This window comes from Acinonyx jubatus, chromosome B2, assembly GCF_027475565.1.
Source record: "Acinonyx jubatus isolate Ajub_Pintada_27869175 chromosome B2, VMU_Ajub_asm_v1.0, whole genome shotgun sequence".
Classification (NCBI taxonomy): domain Eukaryota; kingdom Metazoa; phylum Chordata; class Mammalia; order Carnivora; family Felidae; genus Acinonyx; species Acinonyx jubatus.
In genome coordinates this window covers 134,919,821-134,940,787 of record NC_069385.1, presented here as the reverse complement: position 1 = coordinate 134,940,787, position 20,967 = coordinate 134,919,821, and the positions used below count along the sequence as shown (strand labels likewise).

Genomic DNA, 20,967 nt, shown 5'->3' with positions numbered 1-20,967 from the left:
GAAAAGAAGAGAAGAGAAGAGAAGAGAAGAGAAGAGAAGAGAAGAGAAGAGAAAAAGAAAAATTCTCTCTTTCTGGAGGTATGAGGCCAGCCTGTCTTAGTCTCCATACAGGACATCACAACAGGGACCCCCACACCGCTGCCTCTTTGGAATCTCTAGATGTGGACCAGTTGGAGGCCTTAGGATCAAGAGGACATAGGGCTTTGCACCAAGCCTCCCCCCCTCTTCTGCTGGGTGGTGCCGGATGGCAACATCAGTGATCTCAAGGAGACGGAAAGTCGTTCTCGGTTAAGCGACCAACTTCGGCTCAGGTCATGATCTCGCAGTTTGTGAGTTCGAGCCTCACGTCAGGCTCTATACTGACAGCTCAGAGCCTGGAGCCTGCTTCGGATTCTGTGTCTCCCTCTCCCTCTGCCCCTCCCCTGCTCACGTTCTGTGTCTCTCTGTCTCTCAATAATAAATAAAGCATTAAAAAAAAATAGAAAAAAAGAAAAGAAAAACAAGGAACAAGTGGATCCTCAGGGGGTTAGACCTGGCGACGAGCAAGCTATTTCTGACGGGTTGAATCTAGCATTTTCTGGCTTTATGATCCCAAGTTTCTAAGCCACAGTTCTGTTGTGCCTCCAAAAGGCTTTGTGGAAAAGGGGTTACAGGACTCGAGGCCCTGGGCTGCTCTTCAAGAGGTATTTATGGAAACCGTGTTAGGTGACAGGTGCCTGCAGGGAGGTTCAACCTGGCTGGGGAGAGGGAAATCAGAGTAATAAGAAGAGTGTTCTGTGTGTCCTTTAGCCAAGAATTTGAGCCAGTGACTCCAGGGTGGGATGCCATGCATATAAAAGCATAAGGAATTGCTAAGTAAATTTGCCTGACACCCAAGTGCCCCAGACCCCTCTAGCCTACATGAGTCACATGCTCAGTAACACCTTGAAGACAGTGGTCCAAGGCCTGTATTCTATGACGTCCCAAATGACACCGTCTGGCTCTTGTCTGCTCCTCCGGCCCACGTCCAGTCACCCGCATGGACTGGACTCTGGCTTTTCCGGGGTTTCTGTTGTTTCCAGAACTGCTCTGCTCAAGCTTGAACCCTGGACCATCCCTTAATGCTAAATATAGATTATAATAATTAACAAGGTTTTGGTGAAAGCGTGGGGATAACAGAAGCTTCGGCTGCTCTTGGAGCCAATGCACCAAGACTTCCTCGGGTTTCCATTGGACACTGTTCTCCGTAGGCCCTATCCCATGGTCATGATGAAAAGGCCAACCCAGCTTCCAAAGGGCCATGTCTTCCCAACTTGGAGTCCAAATGGGTCTTTTCTGAGGCTTCCACAGAAGGGCGGAAAAAAGTTGTTTCTAGAAGGAAATCATCTGAGATTTGCAATTCTGCCCTCAGCGAAGACATTTTAATTATGGAAAACATTTAGATTCTTTATTCCAGAAGATGATCTGGGATTTATGAGTTTCATAAAGAAAAAGTCCATTAAAGTGTTATTCTGCACATAATGAAGAAGTCTGTCTTCTCTCTGTGGAGAAAAAGAAACAGTACAGGCTTCAAAGCTCCTTCACATATAGGTGTTGTTGTTGTTGTTGTTGTTGTTGTTGTTGTTGTTGTTTAGAAAATGAAAAAAAGAGACTCTAGACTCCCCCGGAGCACACTGTTCTATGCAAAGAATAAAGGGATGGAAAAAAGGGAGATGGGAGGGAGGGAGACAGAGAGAAGACCTGATCACTTACAGAACTTGGTCATATAGCATTTTAGTTTTTTGATTACTCATTTGTCCCTCACTATAGCAAGCAACTAAGACAGAAACTGTCTCTTCATAAATTGTATATCCCTGTGTGCTTACTTTGGCCTAACAGGTGGTCCATGAAAGTCGATGGATGGATGGATGGATGGGAGGAAGGAATAGCATGGATGGATGGATGGATGGTGGAAGAAAGAAGGAAGGAGGGAGGAAGGAAGGAAGGAAAGAAGGAAGGATGGAAGAAGGAAGGAAGAAGGAAAGAAAGAAGGAAGGAAGAAGGAAGGAAGGAAGGAAGGAAGGAAGGAAGGAAGGAAGGAAAGAAGGAAGGAAGAAGGAAGGAGGAAGGAGGAAGGAGGAAGGAAGGAAGGAAGGAAGGAAGGAAGGAAGGAAGGAAGGAAGAAGGAAAGAAGGAAGGAAGAAGGAAGGAAAGAAGGAAGGAAGGAGGAAGGAAGGAAGGATGGAAGGAAGGATGGAAGGAAGGGAGGAAGGAAGGAGGAAGGAAAGAAGGAAGGAAGGAAAAGTGTGCTTAAAATAGTGTGTTAAGGCAGTCATTTTTTTCCTTCCTTTATACCATTTGAAATGAAACACAATTCTATCAGCCTTTTCGCTTTTATTGGTGATTCTCATGGAGGTGGGGGTGTGGTGAGAGTGTGCAAACTTTCAGGTCACATTTGGGGGCCTGGTGTAGTGTACAAGCGACAAGTTCTCACTGCCAGCATGAAAGGGACTGAGCTTCCAGGCTGCAGATCCTGGAGGAGAAACCATGTGGAATATTTTTTAACCTTCCGTGCCTGACATCTGTCTGAGCTTTTGTAGAGTGAAGAGCTCTTTCAAAGAATGACCTTATTTGAATTCTCACAGCCGCCTGCCAGGAGTCTCCACTAGGCATCTCCAGTGTGCACAGGGAGAAACTGAGGATAACCAAGTTACGGGACCCATCTAAGGTCAAGCAGCTAGAACTTGAATCTAGGTTTCCCGGCTCTCAGCCCGGGACTTATCCCATTTGACCACAAATAGGAACACAGTACTGGCTGTGTCTTCATGTCACAGGAAACGATGGGCTTTGTTCATTTTTAATGTCTCAAGAGTCTATGCATCCAAAGCAGACACCAGTTACGGACTTGATGCATCAACCGTGAGGGAACAAGCCGTCTCCTACTCCCTGGGCAATGATTCTACTTAAGTCATATTTAATCACACTCAGCAGAATGCCAAAAAGGGATCAGATCAACTAGAGGGAAAAAAGTAAGGTGTACTTATACAGCCGATACGGGAGAGGCCCCTTGAAGATGCCCCTCTGAGCACCAGGGTGGTGGAGGAAAGACCCCTGGACCAGGCAGCGGGGGCCACACTTGTGAGCCCACCCACTCCACCGTGACAAGCCAGTGCGTCCTCGGGCGGGCCACTGTGTTGGGCATGCACCAATGGAAGCACAAGATGACGAAAGCTGACTCGTGGAGGTGGTGCCGGGGGATCAGGTGGGGCTGTCGGGCTGCCCTGAGACAGGATCACAGGCACCAGGAGAGAAAGGACACATACGGGCTGCCCTTGCTTTGAGGTAAGCTGCCGTACTCAGGGGATGCCGTGCCTGGGCACAACGTCGCCAGGGCAGGGCTCACGGCCGAGACTTCTGAGTACGTAGAAGCAGAAGCATGAAGGAATGAGAAACCGTGCTCAAAGCCAATCAGGGTCAATGCCCCCCACCTCCGTGCTGCCCACCCCCAACCCCGAGCTCCCAGCAGGCATTCGGGTCGCTTCCTTACTGTCCCAGCCGCAAACTCCACCGGCCCCTTAGCCTGCGAAGAGGCAGCAGGAAGAAGACGATGTGGCAGAAAGAGGACAGGTTTCTGACTCACACACGCCTCGTCAGAGGCTGGCTCTGTAAACCACTGGCTGTCGGCTCAGCTCAGGTCGTACAACTGCACAGGCTGTTTCCCTCATCTGCTCGGGGAAAGATGGAAATATTCCACCCCTGACAACGGCAAACCCTCTCTACGGCCTTCGAAGTATCTTGATAGGATCAAAAGCTTCAAGCACTCGCCTAAAGACTGCTTAACCCTTCCCACGCTTGGAGCACTTACCACACCAGATGTCTGGTCACGCCGGACAAGACCGCACAGGAGCCACAGTTAAACTATTCTGCGTTACGAGTAATAAAATGAAGAAATTAAAGCATGCGTGCAGTGGTCCAATCGTGATTAGTTTCTCTGAAAAGCCATATCCCTGAGGAGGCTATCACAAATTAGGAATCCAATTTGCAGCAAGGTTTTTAGAAGTCAAACTCCTACACCCTGAACTAGCACCGCCTTGAGTTAAACTGTCAAACGTGACTGACTCAGCTTAATCCTGGTTCCCTCGTTTATGGACGTGCTTTCTTATTATACCAAATCTTCAGATCTGTATTTTGCTTAGCAGTGTCATTACTTTGAGGCTCCACAGAGCTACGTGTTTAAAAAAGAAAGCACGGAAGGGGGAAAGGGAGGGGAGGGGAGGGGAGGAAGGAAGACGGAAGGAAGGAAAGGAAACAGAAAAAAGACAAGGAAAGCCTCTCGGTTTCGTGGGATGGCGTGTGACTTCTGCTCTCAAGTTCCACCAATTAGCTCTGGCGCCTAGATTATCTTGGCAGCCTTCTGCATCCCATCACAGATGGTGTGGAAAAGCCTGACTGCTGACTTTCTGGCTCTGCTTTCTTATTTCCTCTCCCCACCACTAATTTAAGAAAGTCGACATGATACCAGGACTGAGAGCCCTGCCTCACTTCCCCTGCTTTCACCTTCTCTAGCCTCCCACAGCCACATCTCCCACGGGACCCCTCTAGCCCCGGAGCCTGAACTCAGAGCAACAGGAAAAAATCAGCATCCTTAGCCACACGAGCCAGTGTGGTGTGGAATTAAGTCGCAGCCCCAAACGAGGAACCCGTGACCCTGAACTTCCGGGCTCCTGCAAACTCCAGCTGCATCAAGTCTCAGCACCGCCTGCCCTTGTAGCGTAGATGCACTCCACGGAGGTGAGCTTCTCCTTGGCCCTGCTGACCCCCCCCCTCGGGTTCCAGTCCCTTACTCACCCTCTAGGCAGGGCCGTGCTAAAGCTTATAGTCCATAAACCATATCCTGGCTCCTCCAGCCTCCCCCGGGGCAGGCCACTCATTTCTCAGGCCCATCAGTAAGTAGACAGGATTCAACAACCCTACGTGAACCCGTCTTTGATTACAGGCGCGGCCCGGGGCCAGCGTCCTGCCTGGGAAAGGTCCTAAGCCGCATGCAAGCTTCCTTCACACAGCTTCCAGAACGCAGTGGCTGGCTACCCAGGGAAGGCAAGGTGGAGCAGAAGCCTCTGCTAGATGGGAGAGAGCAGGAGAGATGGGGCGGGACAGGGTCTCAGCGGTTTCTGCTGATGAATATCCAAACTGAGTCTGTGGGAATGGAAAGAAAGTAACAGCTTTCCAAGCGCCTCAGGTACTGTGACAAGAACTCCTTCCTGATGGCTGACATGACAGGACCCCGCTGCTGCCAGGGAGGGGCAGGGCACCCTAAGGTCTCTGGGTACCCCAGAATAACAGCTACACTTGGGCCCAGACAGGGCCTTTATTAATACAGCTCTGACCCGTGACTCCCCTGCTCAGTGACTTCCGGCGGTTCCTGCCTGCCTGCGAAACAGCTTGCTTGCCAGCTTCCTTCACAATCGGGGATCAGTATTGTGTCACAGCTCTCCAGAGAAACAGAACCAGGAGGGTGGAGGTGTGTGCACGCGCGTGCATGCGTGGAAAGAGAAGGAGAGACAGAGAGAGGGAGAGGGAGAGATTTTAAGGAATTGGCTCATGGGGATACAGAGACTGACAAGCTCTAAATCTGCAGAACAGGGCAGCAGGTTGAGACCCAGAGAAGAAGCGATGTTGCAGTCTCCTGGCAGAATTTCCTCTTCCTCCGGGAAGGCCAGTCTTACTGCCGTAAAGGCCTTCAACTGATTGGATGAGACCCACCCACGATGCTGCTCTACCCAAAGTCCACCGATTTAAATGTTCATCTCATCTAAAACAAACCTTCACAAAAAAACATGTAGAACAACGTTTGATCAAATATCTGGGTACCATGGCGCAGCCAAGTTCACACATAAAATAAACCATCACACACATGGTTTTCCAGCTTCTTTTTCCAACATGGTCCTTACACGAGCCCCTTTTCTGGCCACTCAGAGGCTAGTAACTATTCCTCGGATACACCAGGCTCTGGGCCTTGTGCATCCCCGAGTCCTCCCAGGACCCTATTTCTCTGTCTTAGCACATTTCATTGTAATGAGATGTTGACCTGCCTGTCTGTCCACCGGATTTTTCTACCTCCTCAAAGACACTTTCAGTCTTATTCATCCCTATTCAGCCAGCATCTAACACAGCAGTTGGAACTCAAAGACCTTCCGTGGATGTTTGTGGAACAAAAGTCAGTCCAGAAAGCTAAAGACCCACACCAAAGGTGAGGGCTGATGGTATTGACCCTGAAATGGACAAGGAGCTGAGAGCCCGAGAGGCCACAACAAAGCCCAGATTCGCTTCTGGCTCGGGGAAATCTCGGAAGGCTTTCTCAAGGACATGGCTTTTGCGTTGTGCACTGGAGAATAATGGGATTTCAACAGGTAGGGAAGGGGGAAGGGCATTCCAGTGAATGAATGGCTTCAGTTAGGGCACAGAAGTGGGAAAATGCAGAGGTGTCCAGGAAAGTGGACAGAGTGGCCGCAGTGTTCTTAGAACACAGGCTCCATGCAGGTGGGGTAGGCGGGTGGGGTGGGGGAAAGAAGCTGGAAAGGCAGCAGGGGCCAGACTGTTCGGCACGTTCAGGCCGGGCACAGCGCCCTGGATGTATCCATATGCAGTGGTAAAGCATCGGAGGCCGTCTACGCCGGCAAGAGTGACCTAATGGTTCAAGCTGGGCTGTCACTTCTGCCTCTGCCAGGAAAGTTATTAGTTCGAGGTCGCTAATGTGCGGGTCCTGAGAGGTGAGCTCACTGACGCCCGAGTGAATTAAATGCCCGGGGTGGGCGCCAGAAGCTACCTTCACTATCATTCATTTGCTCACCCTAGCCGGGGCCAGAGACCGGACTGCTCCAGTTGGTGGCGTCATTTAGACATTGTCTGAAGGAAGTGAAGGAAAATGTTCCAGAAGCGGAAAGACCTAAACAATGGCTAAGCTTTAGTCCTGGGTAAAGCTTTAGTCCAGGCCCATCAGTAAGTAGACAGGATTCAACAACCCTACGTGAACCCGTCTTTGATTACAGGCGCGGGGCCAGCGTCCTGCCTGGGAAAGGTCCTAAGCTGCATGCAAGCTTCCTTCACACAGCTTCCAGAACGCAGTGGCTGGCTACCCAGGGAAGGCAAGGTGGAGCAGAAGCTTCTGCTAGATGGGAGAGAGCAGAAGAGATGGGGCGGAAGCAAGCCAAGGGGTGGGTGGAAAGGGCGGCTCTGGGGCCAGGGGAGTGGATGGGGAGGCTGGGGTCGGCCTCTCAGCAGGGTCCGGGGTGCTGGGCTCCAAAGGCCCCGGATGCTGCAGACTCTGGAGGATCGCAGCCTCCCCCAGCACCTGGGCCGCCAGCTGCTGGGCCGCTAGGTGCGTGGCTGCGGGGCCAGGCCCGGCCGGCCAGACCCCGGCTCTCTCCGCCAAAGCACCTACAGACAGGCCTGCCAACGGCCTACGGACTGCTCTGCGATGCTAATCAATTCCTTCACTTCCCCAGCCTCCGATTTCCCCCCAGTTCAGTCTCAAATATGATTGCAAAGGAAGAGCTCCCCAAACACTTCTTTCAAGGGATTTACCGGACCTTCAGCATCCAGAGAAGGAGTCCCCACTATGCCGCTCAACCGTTCCTCGATTTTTGGGGGTCCTCACTCCCAACAGCTGTTGGGAATGCATTTCCAATGGCCTTGGTTCCGTGCCTGCACCTCTCCTGAAGGACAGAAGCTCGGGGTGGCAATGGCCGTGTGCCTGTTCTCTGGGTTCCCCTGCCCCCGGTCAGCCAGGTCGCAGGTACGCTCAGTTGGACACTGGGGCTCCCGTGTGGCAGGGCCAGGGCTGGACGCGGGCCCACGTGTGGTGCCAGGCTCTGTGCCTAAAACACTCAGTGCCAATATTTGGGCGTTTAAGGTAAAGCCTGCCCTAATCTGTGGGGCCCCAGGCAGTGAGAAGGCAGGTTCCTGACTCTGGCCCTATTTCATTCCTAACTGGGTTTTAAAGCCGACACTGCAATGTTTTGATGTGATTGAAGCAGAGCTTTAGGAAGAAGAGAAACAGCAGAGGACCCAATATTAAGGTCCCTTAAGGTCTCCCAGGGAGGAAGAAATGAACACAATTATTTTTCCATTTTAAAAAAGGGGGGAAAAATCCGAGTAGGAAATTGATGAACGCGAGGCTTAGTAAACACAGAAGTATTTTGTTTACTCCTTACAGGCTGCATTTCACAATTATTAGCCTCTCTTTCGTAAAATAAAAAAATAAATACATTTTAATTTAATGAAAAAAAAACCCACCTGCTCAAAAGGTGGGCTAAATTGTCTGCCTTCAGCCTTATGAAGCTTCACTGAAGCAAACCTTCTCAGGAAGATCATGTGGGAGTTTTTCCAGTAAAACTGCCAGTGGCAGGTGGTTCCAAAAGCTGTGCCAGAGATCCCCCCGACTCCCTAAGATGAGGCCATGGGACATCCCAAACTCCTCCTCCCGGAAAGAAAACCTACAAAGACTGATTGAACAACAGCAGCGAGGCTGGATTTTGAGCCCTAAGAGCTAAGGAGGGAAGGGGGCCCTGTAAGCAGTTAATGGCCCTCCTGCTCAGCCACCCTGTCCTCTGGAGCCCCTGGGGCTGTGGAAGGCAGTGTTATGAGGAGAAAATCATACCAGGTGCTAGAAGCGTAGATCCTTCCTGAGCTATGCTATTCACGGCATCCCCTGACTTAGTCCTCACTGCAGCCCCCTGGGTTAAAGAGGTACCACGATTGTCTCCATTGTTAGCATAAGAAAACAGAGTCCAGCGAGGTTAGGTAACTCGTGCCAGCTCACGTAGCCAGTAGAAGTAGAACCCAGGACGGTCTGTGGTATTGGCACAAAAACAGACACATTGATCAAAGGAATAGAACAGAGAACCCAGAAATGGACCCACAAATATATGGCCGACTAATCTTTGACAAAGCAGAAAAGAATATCCAATGGAAATAGACAGCCTCTTCAGCAAACGGTGCTGGGAAAACTGGACAGCGACATGCGGAAGAATGAACCTGGACCACTTTCTTACACCAGCCAAAAAATAAACTCAAAATGGATGAAAGACCTCAATGTGAGACAGGAAACAAAATCCTACAGGAGAAAACAGGCAACAACCTCTTTGACTTCAGCCACGGCAACTTCTTACTTGACATGTCTCTGGAGGCAGGGGAAATGAAAGCAAAAATGAACTATTGGGACCTCATCAAGATAAAAAGCTTCTGCACAGCGAAGGAAACAACAAATAGAATGGAGAAGATATTTTCAAATAACATAGCGGACAAAGGGTTAGTATCCAAAATCTAGAAAGAACTTACTAAATCGAACACCCAAAAAACAAATAATCCAGTGAAGACATGGGCGGGAAACATGAATAGACACTTCTCCAAAGAAGACATCCAGATGGCCAAGAGACACAGGAAACAATGCTCAACGTCACTCCTCATCAGGGAAATACAAATCAAAACCACAATGAGATACCACCTCACACCTGTCAGAATGGCTCACGTGAACAACTCAGGCAACGACAGATGTTGGCGAGGATGCGGAGAGAGAGGATCTCTTTTGCTTTGCTGGTGGGAATGCAAACTGGTGCAGCCATTCTGGGAAACAGTATGGAGGTTCCTCAAAAAATTAAAAACAGAATTGCTGTATGACCCAGCAATTGTACTACTAGGTATTTATCCCAAGGATACAAAAATGCTGATTTGAAGGGGTACATGCACCCCAATATTTATAGTAGCCCTATCAACAGTAGCCAAATTACCGAAAGAGTCCAAATGTCCATCTACTGATGAGTGGATAAAGAAGATGTAATGTATATACGTGTATGTATATACACGTGTACATATACATACATAATAATGGAATACTACTCAATGATAAAAAAAAAAAAAAAAAAGAATGAAATCCGGGGTGCTTGGGTGGCTCAGTTGGTTAAGCGTCTGACTTCGGCCCAGGTCGTGATCTCACGCTTTGTGGGTTCGAGCCCCACGTCAGGCTCTGTGCTGACAGCTCGGAGCTCAGAGCCTGGAGACTGCTTCAGATTCTGTGTTTCCCTCTCCCTCTGCCCCTCCCCTGCTTGCGCTCTGTCTCTCTGTCTCCCAAAAACAAATAAATATTTTTTTTAATTAAAAAAAAAAAGAATGAAATCTTACCATTTGCAACAACATGGATGGAACTAGAGGGTGTCATGCTAAGCCAAATAAGACAGAGAAAGTCAGAGAAAGACAGATATCATATGATTTCACTCATATGTGGAATTTAAGAAACACAACAGATGAACATAGGGGAAGGGAAGGAAAAATAAGATACAAACAGAGAGGCAAACCATTAGACTCTTAAATGCAGAAAACAAATTGAGGGTTACTGGAAGGGAGGTGGCTGGGGGGATGGGCTAGATGGGTGATGGGCATTGAGGGGGGCACTTTTGGGGATGAGCGCTGGGTATCACTTGTAAGAGATGAATCACTGGGTTCTACTCCTGAAGCCAAGACTATACTGTATGGTAACTAACTTCAATTTAAATTAAATAATAATAATAATAATAACAACCCAGGACTGCCTATGTCCAGAGCCAGAGACCCTACCTTTAACTATCGGCCTCACACTCCTTTCTATCCAAGCCCTGCCAGTTGGTCACTCAGGAGTGGGAGGACCAGGGCCAGGAACATGGGACAGCAGAACAGCCATCACCTACGTGTAAGGAGAGAAACACAGACACGGATAGGGGCCGCACATATCCCATTCATTCCTCCAGCGATGATACCAAGGTTAACTGAAACTTCTCTCAGTACCCCTGGGGATGACCCTCATTTTTTGACTGCAGCTAGCCGTAGATAACTTGTTACCCATATACAGGAGCCCCTCCCTCTACCTGTGATTTTGCTCGCCACCATTTCAGGCACCCACTCGGGGTCCTAAAATGTATCCTCGGTGGATAAGGGGGGATCTGCTGTATTCCGGGTATTGCAGATGTAAGCCGAAAACATCAAGCCTGGTGAGACCCAGCATAAGACAGCCTATTTAATCCACATGGCTCTGCCCTTCTCTCCCTTTTCGCCTGTGCAGGGGAACAGCGTACATCTACCGATCATAGTAGTTTTCTTCACCTTCTCTACCCTTCTCTGTTGAGCTGCCTGGACAGTTCAAGGAGTGAGAATTATCAGGAACAAACGAAATGTGGAGGAGTGTCATTTTCAAACGTCTAATCAGTTTTGAAGACCAGCTGAAAAGGCCAGCGCGTAAATCCGCACCCTTTGGCCGGGCTGCGTGAATTTGCCCGTCTTCTAGACGCCCCGTGCAGAGACCTGATAATTGCTGGTCTCTGCCTGGTGATCCATTGAGCTGCCCCAAGTCGGAGGCATCTTCTTCCTCATTCGCTGTCCATGGGTAGGTACCCAATCTGATATGCAGGGTTTATACAAAATCAAGCGTAAGTGAACACAGAGCCTCACGCTTAGCATCTTTGTTTCCATCGGTTGAGAGAGCGTGGGAAAGCCGTGCCTCCGTTTATGCGATTAAGCCTCAGCAAGGCTTCTTCTCAATCCATCTCAAAAAGGAGCCACTCATTTTCTGCAGTGCTACGATTACTTTCCAAAAGCTTGGAGAGAGGGGGAGCCAAATCTTCCATCGGCTGTCTGGGACGGGTTCTAGGATACCTGGTAGGCTTCTTCCTGGAGGGGCGACGAGAAGGCAAATAGTGGCTTCTCGTTACTGAGAGCAGTGGGGTGTTGGGATGGCTCAGCTGCTGGCGGTACTCCAACCAAAGACCGAAGTCTCGAAGTCTCGGAAATCACCTTGCCTCCGGACGCCATTAATGCCTAATGAGAAAACGGCATTCACTTAGTCCACGTAGTCTCTGGGGGAACGCACCTACAGGAAACCTATCCTAACGCACAGAATCCAAATGCCTAGTTGTGGAGAGTCATCTCGTGTTTCGTAGTGGGTGCAGCAGCATCTGTTCCCGGGGCTGCTCCAGTCCCTCACCCTACCTCTTCCTGGTGGAAACCTACCAGGAGGAGATAGCTGATGCTTTCTCTCTGCTGTAACTCAAAAGAATTAAAGAGCACCAGAGAAAGGAGAACTTTGGAGAAACAAGTAAGTAGCAGCCAGAACAATTTATACAAGAGATGCACACTCAAATATTGGTCTACTCCCAAGACCTACAAGCCCTACTTATAAATCAGCAGTTGAATCACTTGCGAGCGCCTTCGCGTAAATAAATGCTGACCGGGAAACATCAGTCCGCAGCAGCAAAAAAAAAATGTTCTTAAGGGACAAGGGGTGATCTAGAGATGGAGAGAAATAATTCATAGCCCTGTTTTCACCAGACCTGCCCCTGTGCGGCCTTGAGTGAGTTGGTGACGCAGGGAATTTAAATATTCATTTGTAGCAGCTATCTATCTACTTTTTGTTTACACCGCAGGACTTCCTTTTGGGAAATGCAGCTCCGGGCCTGCTGAGCTATCCCCCAGGGCTGGCATTCCTGTCATCCTGCCTTCCAGGCACAGGAATGAGCGTGGTCCGCACCCTGCACCCTCGTTGTCTGAGGAAGAGGAAGGCAGCTTCCAAATGGTCTCCAATGATCCTGCTTCCTGGGCTCATACCCTGGTGTAGGCTCAGGCACAGCGTACCAGAGCTGGCCTGTGTGACCAACAGAATAGGGCAGAAAGGATGGTGTGTCAGTCCCAAGATTAGGTTATAAAAGACTGCGGTGTGATACTGGGCTCTCCCCTCTCCTCCCTCCCTTTCCCCTCCCCTCCCTTCCTTTCCTCTCCTCTTCTTTCTCCAATCAGTCACTCTGTGAAACCAGCTGTCTTTGGAAAGGACATTCATGCAGCCTAAGGAGCGGCCATTCGGTCAGCAAGCCCACAGCCAGTAAGAAACTGAGGCCTACAAGCAACCGCATGGGTGCCCTTGGAAGTGGATCCTCCAACCCCCCAAGAGCCTTGGGAAGACAACAGCTTGACTGCCTCCTTGTGAGAGGCCCAGAGTCAGAACCACACTACCAAGCTGCTCCCAGATTCCTGTCCCACCGAAATCACTTGAGATAACAAATGCTTGAAGCTGCTAAGGGTTGGAATAATTTGCTGTGCACCAGTAGGTAACTAATGTCTTGGCCAATCAGATTATACCAAACTCCTCAATACATCAAACACCGTGATTGGTCCAGGGGAAGAAACACAACCTAAGCAGAGCCAATCAGAATCTTTCTCAAGAACTAATATGGAAAACAGGTGACAGGGAGTCAAGCCATCTTCTTTGGAATCTCAACCAGAGGCTCTATTATCTCCCTATGGAGTATTTGAAAGTGGGAAAGGGGGGACATATTTAATAGGTCACATTTTATGGAATCCCTCGTGTCATTTGACGGCTGGAAGCTAGAGGTGGTAACTGTCCCGCAATGCATGGGAGAGTCCCACACGACAACGGATTACCAGTTCCAAACTGTCAATACCTCCACAGTGAGAAACCCTGAGCTAGAACCTTCAGTGGATTTGTTTACGTGTTTGTTTATTTATGTAGGCAGGCCGTATGGAGAGATCTTCATTGAGAATGAGGTAAATTTGGATGTCAGCAGAAACCAAGATATACTGAAAGAAGGAAAGAGTCCTGATGACAGAATTTGAATCCCTGGGTCCACTCCTACCTGAAGCCAGAAGCCGTACCCTTTGATCTTCCTGGCTACACAAGCTGAAAAATGTTCTTGTCTGGTTAAAAGAGGTCAAATTGGGTGATTGATGTTTGCCACCCAAAGCAGCAAGACTGCTTCATCATTCAACCAACCATCCGTTCATTCAAGTCATATTTATTGAGCATTTCCTATGTGCAAGTCACTGGTTTACATCCTGGGGATACGTAGCTAAAGAGAGCACATTCCAGAATGACAAGGGATTAACTAACAATTACCATACGTAGTGATGTGTATTCTCTCTCTCTTTTTTTAATGCTAAGAAAATACAAAAGAAGAAAATCAGCTCAGTCTAATGGTAGGAGGAGGTAGTCAGGGAAGATGGCGCTCGGATATAAAAGCAAAGTGATAGAAGAGCCTTGCTTGGTAAACAACAAGTGACTCATTGCACAGGCCAAAGCTTTTGATATAGCCTAGCCCTGGCTATTGAGGCTAAGATCACAGTGATTCGAGAATCACTTACTGGCCATTTGGGAAAACACAAAGTAGTAAGACAAAACAGCATCGATCCAATGAAGTGTCCCTTATAAAGCACTCGGGTCATTCTCTTTGTCCACCTCTTTATGATCTCTAGTATTTCATCTTGAGAAGTAAGTCTCTATTATGAAAGCAACTCTGTTTCTTAAAAGCGATAAAGAGAGGAAGACATTCTTTCGCAACCAGACTCGGGTCAAAGTATGAAAACTCATTTTCATTGTAATGTGACCTCATTACATCTCCTTCCCTCGGTACACGGAATTACCGAGGAAGTTACATGCTGTTAGCAGCTGGGTGGGTTGCCATGAAGGTATTTCCTAATTCCAGGAAGAAAAGAAGTAAGGCTGCATGTCAAGGAGGCTCTCAATCTCTTATAAGCACTCAGACTGGGTCTTGGGGATGAGGACAGAAAGGAGTGGACGCTGAATTTTTTTCCAGAGACCTCCAAGCATTCCCTGACTAGATCCCCAACCCTGAAATTTCCAGGTCATCAATCAATCACAGCATAATATCAATTAGGGGTCTATGAGGACAAGGCATTATTTCAGGCGCCATAGAAAATGGGGCCAGAGGGGCGCCTGGGTGGCTCAGTCGGTTGAGCGTCCGACTTCGGCTCAGGTCATGATCTTGCAGTCTGTGAGTTCGAGCCCCGCATCGGGCTCTGTGCTGATGGCTCAGAGCCTGGAGCCTGTTTCGGATTCTGTGTCTCCCTCTCTCTCTGACCCTCCCCCGCTCATGCTCTGTCTCTCTCTCTCTGTCAAAAATAAATAAAACATTAAAAAAAAAAAAAAAGAAAAGAAAAGAAAATGGGGCCAGAGAGACAATGTCCTTGTTCTCAAAGAGCTTACAGTCTTACTGGGGAGGTAATCAGGAAATGACAAGAATCAGATGTGGCAGAACTGACTGACCTATAACAGAATAGTTAGGAGACGGTTCATGGCTGCCTGGCGGGGTCTTGAGCCAGACCTACGGAATGGGTAGAGTTTGGTCAGAAGAGAGAAGGAAGAACACTCCCCCTAGGCCAGAAAGATCAGCACTTGGACAGAGACGATTAAGCAGCCAAACTGAAAAGTTGGAGGGTGTGTGCTGGGAAACAGAATTCGTAAAGCCGCGTAAGCCAGACTGGGGAGCAGTCAAGGTCAGGGGCCGGCTGTTGATCTGTTGCTCTCAGCCTCAACGCCTCGCTTCTTCAACTGCTCTGTGATAAAGGAGCTGTAAGCAGCTTTCGTTCGCAGCAAATGCAAGCTGTGTCAGCACAGAGCTCTGGGTCCAGCAGGAGGAAGGATCTTCTCTTTGTGGTTCCTCGTCTGCTGCTGTCTCATCTCCTCTGGGGCCGCCTGGCTCCCAGTGGCTGGCCCCAGTCCTACACCCAGCAGCCTCCATCCAGCCCCAGCCCCTTGGTTGCCCATGGTGACCACCTGGCCACAGAGCTCCTGATGTAGCACCCAGCACCCCAATCCTTGCACTGCCCGGCTGGAGAGCAGGCTTCTGACGCCCCTCTGCCTTCTGTGAGCTCTCCTGCCGACCTCCACCCACCTCCACCGCAGACGGGTGTCTCCTTCTTGCCCACCCAGAAGGTTGCGACTGCACCCTCTCCAGCGCTGTCAGAAGCGCAGCCTAAGAGAGGAGTCCCCTTCCCGGCTCTTCCACCGGTGCTCTCCACTAGCCTTATGGTGTTTTGCAGGGGTTTCTTTACCTCCGTGTGACCTCCTCCCCTGTTGTAGTTAATACATCTTCATATTAAGCTTTCCACATTCAACCTACCTTGCGGTTTGTTTTGCATCTGACACAGGCAGGCAGAGGAGTCTAGATGGTGTACAAGGGACGGGTGGGCCAACAGGTGGGCCTGGGCCAGGGGAGGGGAGGGATGGGGAGGGGTTATGGGCCGCCTGCAAGGGCGGGGCACCCTCTTCACACCCCAGGAAGGGAGGGAGCAGCAAGGGGGCACCAGGTCCTGGGGCAGGGGAGGAAGGGACCCCGAGTGAAGAGAAGGTGTCAGAAAGAAGGAGGGAACGTGGCACAACTCATAACTTTGCGGGGGGCTTGTGGGTTTTTGGAATTCTAAACTAATCACGCTGACACAGTTTGGGGATGTTACTGTTCTTAGCAGGACAGGGTCATTGCATGGGGTTTTTTTTCCCATGACCCGCCTTACATTGGTGGGTCAGAGGTCGCCCTGCCCTGTGGTGACACGCCCCAAAGTCAGGAGAAAATGGATGTGTTACTTTCTCAGGGAACTTCCTGCCTCTAATTTTTTTTTTCTTTTTACACCTATGATCTCAGAACAGTCCCTGAAGGTTAATTAAAAGCTTCAGCCTCTGCTGTGTTGTGCTAAATATATTTGTTGGTTTGGATGTCAATAGCAACTGATATTTGTGAGTAGCTTATGCAACATCAGAAAGTAAATGAAGAGGGAGAAAAAACCTTCAAATACTATATGTCACAGTCCAGTAATTGCCTCACCTTCAGGGCTAATTAAAATAATCGAATTCCACATAGGAAGCACTTTATTAAAAAGCTTCAGGTGAATAAATATATTTGAACAATGCAGACTTTTTTTTAAAGTTTATTTATTTATTTATTTAAAAAAATTTTTTTAGTGTTTATTCATTTTTGAGAGACAGAGAGAGACAGAGCCTGAGTGGGGGAGGGGCAGAGAGAGAGAGGGAGACCCAGAATCCAAAGCAGGCTCCAGGCTCTGAGCCGTCAGCACAGAGCCCGACGCGGGGCTCGAACTCACAAACCGCAAGATCATGACCTGAGCTGAAGTCGGTGCTTAACCGACTGAGCCACCCAGGTGCTTCAGTTTATTTATTTATTTTGAGAGGGAGCAAGATAGAGCCAGGGCAGAGAGGGACAGAGACAGAATCCCAAGCAGGTTCCACACTGTCAGCCCAGAGCCCGACACGGGGTTCAAACTCAAAAACCGTGAGACCTGAGCCAAAACCAAGAGTCAAACGCTTAACCAACTGAGCCATCCAGACACCCCTCAAACAATGCACACTTAAAAGTTTTTTTTAATGTTTCTTTCTTTTTGAGAGAGAGAGAGAGAGAGAGAGAGAGAGAGAGAGAGAGGCAGAAAGAGAGGGAGACACAGAGTCCAAAGAAGTCTCTAGGCTCTGAGCTGACAGCAGAGAACCTGACCTGGGGCTCAAACTCACAGTTTGAGATCATGACCTGAGCCAAAGTCGGCCGCTTAACTGACTGAGCCACCGAGGCGCCCCAATAATGCACACTTTTAAATAAAGTACTCCACTATTCATATTTGTGTATTAGAACATGATCACGTGTTGATTGGGTAACTGACAAATATTATGTGATTAAAAATGATTGTATCTAAGTCTTAAATAAAATCTCTCCCTCCCTCCCTCTCCCTCACACACACACACACACACACACACACACACACACACACACCACCCTGGATGAAAGTCTGAGCAGGCTTATTCATCATACTCTATTCTATACATTAAAAATAAGAATCGGGGTGTTGGTCAAGGGTTTCCATCTCTTAAGCCAGAATGCTCACCTTCATTCAGATTCTAAATCTGATGATGATGATGATGATGATGATGATGATGATGATGATTTTTTTAAAGGCTGCAAAACAAAAACAGAAATTTTCATCAAAACTCACTTTGAGATGATTTTCCCTTGGAAAGCTAGCCCTCCTCAAACTGGTTCTAAACCCCAACACCCGATTTCTCAGGAAGAGGTTCATGCTAATTAGATCTGATTCCCTTGGCTTATCAATAATTAGTTACCATTCAAAACAATTTTCATTAAGTTCTTCTCCCACGTTCTGAACCTTCCACTTCTATTAATTAGTTAACGATTGTACAAGGTATTAGGGACCCACTTGGAAACGCCGGAGGGAACGTTAGAGTCATTTAGCGCTTGCTTACTTGGCTTGTCAGCAAGTGGATGTGTAGGGAACTAGAACTCTGCTTCAAAAAAAATTTTTTAAATGGCTATTTATTTTTGAGAGAAAGAGAGAGACACAGAGTGTGAGTGGGCCGGCGGGGGGGGGGGGGGCAGAGAGAGAGGGAGACACAGAATCCGAAGCAGGCTCCAGGCTCCGAGCTGTCAGCACAGAGCCTGACGCGGGGCTCGAACTCACTGACCGCGAGATCATGACCTGAGCCGAAGCCGGCCACCCAACCGACTGAGCCCCCCAGGCGCCCCTAGAACTCCGCTTCAGTGGTGTTGTTCGGGAAAGCAGAGGCCAGTGGGCGTCTGCAGGTGCCTCCCGTGGCAGGCACCGTGGTCCCACTGATTCCACCACCCTTGCCCCATCTTCACATCAGGTCCAATGTCATCTGTCATTACCACATCCTGGGGCTGTGTCACCCTTGTTTCCATGCGTGGCTTTGCCTCATGTACTCAGCCTACCCAGCAGCAGGCTGAATGTGTCCAGGAAGCATGCTTGCTTTTGAGCCCAGTTACTAACACTAGCCAGTTCCCTGCCCATGAGTGAATCCAAAGCCCAATAAGGATCAAAAGTAATAGAGGGGGCGCCTGGGTGGCTCAGTCGGTTAAGCATCTGACTCTTGGTTTCGGCTCAGGTCATGATCTCACAGTTTTGTGAGTTCGAGCCCCACATTGGGCTCTGTGCTGGCAGCACAGAGCCTACTTGGGATTTTCTCTCTCTCCCTCTCTCTCTGCCCCTCCCCCACTTGCGCTGTCTCTGTCTCTCTCAAAATAAATAAACAAACTAAAAAAAAAAAATCCAAGAATCTCAGGATTAGATGGAACCTTAAAGGTTATCATATTAGGCAAGGTAATAACTGCTAGCTGCTAAAACAAATAAACCCAGAAATCTCAATGACTTCATAAAAAAGAAGTTGAAAGCCTCGAGGGAGGTTGGGAAGGGTATTTGGTTTGACACCTAGGAAGAGAACAGGTTGATGGGCAGCCAGTCAAGCTGTATAATAAAATAGTTCTCTAGGACAATCTTTCATACCTGTCTGTAATCACCTCTAAGCGGATGGCATACCTGTCTTTGAACACGTCCACAGAGGGATGCCTCATCGCTAGCTGGAAACTCGGTATATACTCAGGGCCCACACACATGGGCAAGTGCAAGGTCCTGCCTGCAGCCAGATAGCTTTCCACATCCTGTGTCGGAAGAGAGATACAGCAGCCGGGTTTAATTCTGAACTGACTCCAGGGTTGTCAGAAATGCAGGCTCTACAATCATGAGACAACTGGGAACTTTGAAAGCTAGTCCAATATTCTTCTGGAAAGGTTTGAGTCAACAGAGATAGAGAGATAGAGACCATGGGAATGCAAGCTGGTGCGGCCACCATGGAAAACAGTACGGAGGTTCCTCAAAAAACTAAAAATAGAACTACCCTACGACCCAGCAATGGCACTACTAGGCATTTATCCAAAGGATACAGGTGTGCTGTTTCGAAGGGACACATGCACCCCCAGGTTTATAGCAGCACCATCCACAATAGCCAAAGTATGGAAGTAGCCCAAATGTCCATTGATGGTTGAATGGATAAAGAAGATGTGGTTTATATATACAATGGAGTATTACTCGGCAAGCAAAAAGAATGAAATCTTGCCATTTGCAACCACGTGGATGGAACTGGAGGGTATTCTGCTAAGTGAAATTAGTCAGAGAAAGACAAATATCATATGACTTCACTCATATGAGGACTTTAAGAGACAAAACAGATGAACATAAGGGAAGGGAAACAAAAATAATATAAAAACAGGGAGGGGGACAAAACAGAAGAGACTCTTCTTTTTTTTTAATTTTTTTTTCAACGTTTATTTATTTTTGGGACAGAGAGAGACAGAGCGTGAACGGGGGAGGGGCAGAGAGAGAGGGAGACACAGAATCGGAAACAGGCTCCAGGCTCTGAGCCATCAGCTCAGAGCCCAACGCGGGGCTCGAACTCACGGACCGCGAGATCGTGACCTGGCTGAAGTCGGACGCTTAACCGACTGCGCCACCCAGGCGCCCCAGAAGAGACTCTTAAATATGGAGGACAAACAGGGTTACTGGAGGGGTTGTGGGAGGGGGGATGGGCTAAATGGGTCAGGGGCACTAAGGAATCTACTCCTGAAATCATGGTTGCACTCTATGCTAACTAATTTGCATGTAAATTTTAAAAAATAAAAAATAAAATTAAAAAGAAAAAACAGAGAGAGAGACCAAGAGCACTTCTGGAGTATCTAAGGCTGAGTGAGGACCACTAGGCTATTGGTAAAAATCACCGCGTAAATCAATTCTCGTGTACTCAATTGTTGGCAGAAACACTGAGATGCTTTGTAACCTGTAAAGGTCTAGACACAGGTAAACAACTATTGTTGCTAATTTGTATCAGCAGGTATGTATTCATTCAGATTGGTTGTGTAATAGGTTTATTAGTGAATTCGTTATTCCTTGGGAAGACTAAAGAAAAAAATCACACACGCACACACACACACACACACACCCCCCTAGCATGTCTTGCCTTGCCTTTACTCTGTAAATACTGTCACGATCACGTCTGTAGACCCTGACTTCTCCTCCAGGGTTCCAAATGCTGTGCCGCAGCCCTAAGCATGTGGATCTTGACTCCCCGTACAGGTTACTATAACTAAATGTGATCGATCCTCTTGTGACAAATTGTCACCTTACTGGTGTTTATTTGCAGCACGCGACGGACAGATTTTTCTCTCCTTAAAAACAACAACAATGCCCTTGATGCCGACATTTATTTCTCTGGCTTCCAAGGTGGTATTTTCCACACCACCAGAAGCATCTTCGCATGCTATGTGAGGCTGACGGCAGCTTCAAAGGGCTCAGTAATACTGAATG

General features: G+C 48.5%; 1 long non-coding RNA gene across 1 annotated transcript; it reads right to left on the bottom strand.

Annotated features, from left to right (window-relative positions):
• Positions 1 to 57: 57 nt before the first annotated feature.
• Positions 58 to 18,603, bottom strand: LOC113593937 (uncharacterized). Its single transcript, XR_003414310.2, has 3 exons — positions 17,680 to 18,603; positions 10,857 to 11,802; positions 58 to 1,520 (listed from the first exon to the last, which is right to left on the bottom strand). It is a non-coding gene; the product is annotated as an uncharacterized LOC113593937 (long non-coding RNA).
• Positions 18,604 to 20,967: the final 2,364 nt, after the last annotated feature.